This window comes from Acomys russatus, chromosome 25 (assembly GCF_903995435.1).
Source record: "Acomys russatus chromosome 25, mAcoRus1.1, whole genome shotgun sequence".
Taxonomy (NCBI): domain Eukaryota; kingdom Metazoa; phylum Chordata; class Mammalia; order Rodentia; family Muridae; genus Acomys; species Acomys russatus.
This window is the reverse complement of record NC_067161.1, coordinates 50,607,327-50,609,584: the sequence shown is the minus strand read 5'-3', so window position 1 is coordinate 50,609,584 and position 2,258 is coordinate 50,607,327.

Sequence of the window (2,258 nt, the reverse complement as noted above, 5' to 3'; positions counted from 1 at the left end):
ATCCAATGTCCTCAACTTCTAACAATAAACACTGAGTGAAACTGAGTGGGGGTGGAGATAGTAAAGGGCGAGCTTTATTTACATCTTCCAGGGTGTGCCTTCCTACAGCCCCTCTTCCTTGAAGCTCCCATGACTTCCGCATTTCTCGGTAAGTGGGAAGGGGGATTACAACAGGACCAGACAGAGGATTTTTCTCCTCTTAAGTCTCTCATCTTTATTCACTTCCTGCCCAGGACTTCCCCAAAACTTCTGTGTCTCTGTCATGGAACACCCGATCCACAGAAGGTCATACTGGTCACACTCAAATCCTGGTGGGCTCCTGGGCACCTGAGTCTAAAGTCTCAAGCCACTAAGCTCCACACCCCTCACGCCACCCAGAAGGAAAGGGATAGAAACCATGTCCTGACCAGAACTTTCAAGGAGTAGAGAGAGATAGTATTTTGTTTTACTAAGCACCGATTCTGCGAAGGAGGGTATTAAGATAGGCAACTGATTCCCACTAGCTTATTGGGAGGCAGTGTGGGAAATAGGCAAAAGTCAGACACCATGATGTCTGTTTTTCCCACGGGTGCTGGGCAGTGGGCATGTCCTTGATGTACAATCACCTACAAGATGGGCCTCAGATCATGGCTGTCGGGGGCTGTCTTAATTAGACTCAGTGAAGCAAGAAGAACCGCCCACTGGGGGCGGCACCATTCCCCAGGCCTATGTAGGTGGGAAAGGGGGTTGAGCAGCCCTAGCCTCTCTGCTGACTACAGATACAATGTGGCCAGCTGCTTTAGGTTCCTGCTGCCTTGACATCCCCACCTTATGGACTATACTTTGACTTGTGAGATAAAATAAACCCTTTCCTTCCTTCCTTAACTTGCTTGTTTGTTTTTTTGTTTTTGTTTTTTGAGACGGTTTCTCTGTGTAATAGCCCTGACTGTCCTGGACTTGGTTTGTAGACCAGGCTGGCCTTGAACTCACAGAGATCCGCCTGCTTCTGCCTCCTGTGAGTGCTGGGATCACAGGCGTGCGTAACTATGTCCAGCTTCTCAGGATATTTTATCACAGCAGCAGGAGAAGGAAACTAAAGCAGTCTGTCTACTTTGTCTTCAGGTCCTGACAGTCTCTGTCTTCCCTGTGAAGCCTTGCATGGGTGTCTTGTCAGGGTGTCTGCTGCTGTAATGAAACACCATGACCAAAAGCAGCTTGAGGAGGAAACGGTCTGTTTTGCTCACGGTTCCATATAACAGTTACTCCTCAAAAGCAGTGAGGATGGGAACTCAGGGAGGACTGGAACCTGGAGGCAGGAGCTGGAGCAGAGGCAGGAGGGAGCTGTTCACTGGCATACTCAGCCTGCTTTCCTATAGAATTCAGGGCCACACAGCCAGGCATCATGGAACCACCTGCAATGGCATGGGCCCTCACCCCATCAATCAGTTAATCAGCCAATTAAGTAAATGCCCTACAGGCTTGCCTACAGCCCAGACTTATGGAGGCATTTTTCTCAGTTGAGTTTCCCTCCTCTCAAATGACTTTAGCTTGTGCCAAGTTGACATAAAACTAGCCAGCACAAAGGCATTCCGAGGTTTTTTTTCATTTCCACAATTCCTGTTATTTTATTTTAGTATCTTTCTATTTAATTCCTCTTTTTAAAATCCTGCATCATTGTCCTTATTTCATTCAGCCACTTATTTTTATGCTCTTGGAATTTATCCAGTTTACTCATGCCTTCTTGGATCTCTCTGAGCAATCCTATAATCAATCACTGTTGATGATTCGCTGGGTGTGACACCTACTTCAGCCATACTGAGCTGACTGAGGAACTAGGAGACTTTGGAGGAGCCATATTGTCTTCTTTTGTTTCCTTTCACGTTTCTTGTGTTTCTGCCCTGAAACTTGTGTTCCAGGGACCAAGTCTTCAATTGAGCTTTTAAATCTCCAGCACTCTTTCAGGTGAAGTGGTCACAGTGTTCCGGTGGAGGGGGGATAGTGGGTGTAGATGTAGTCAGTCAGTCAGTCTGTCTGTCTGTCTGTCTGTCTCTCTCTCTCTCTCTCTCTCTCTCTCTCTCTGCCTACAGACCAGGATGCAGCTCTGTTGCTGCTCCAGCGCCACCTGCTTACACACTGCCACGCTTCTCTCATCATGATGCTAAGGACTGAGCCTCTGAAACTGTGAGCCAGCCCCAGGTAAATGCTTTTGTGGATAAGAGTTGCTGTGGTCAAGGTGTCTCTTCACAGTAATAGTGACTGTCTTAGTTTGGATGTTGCCC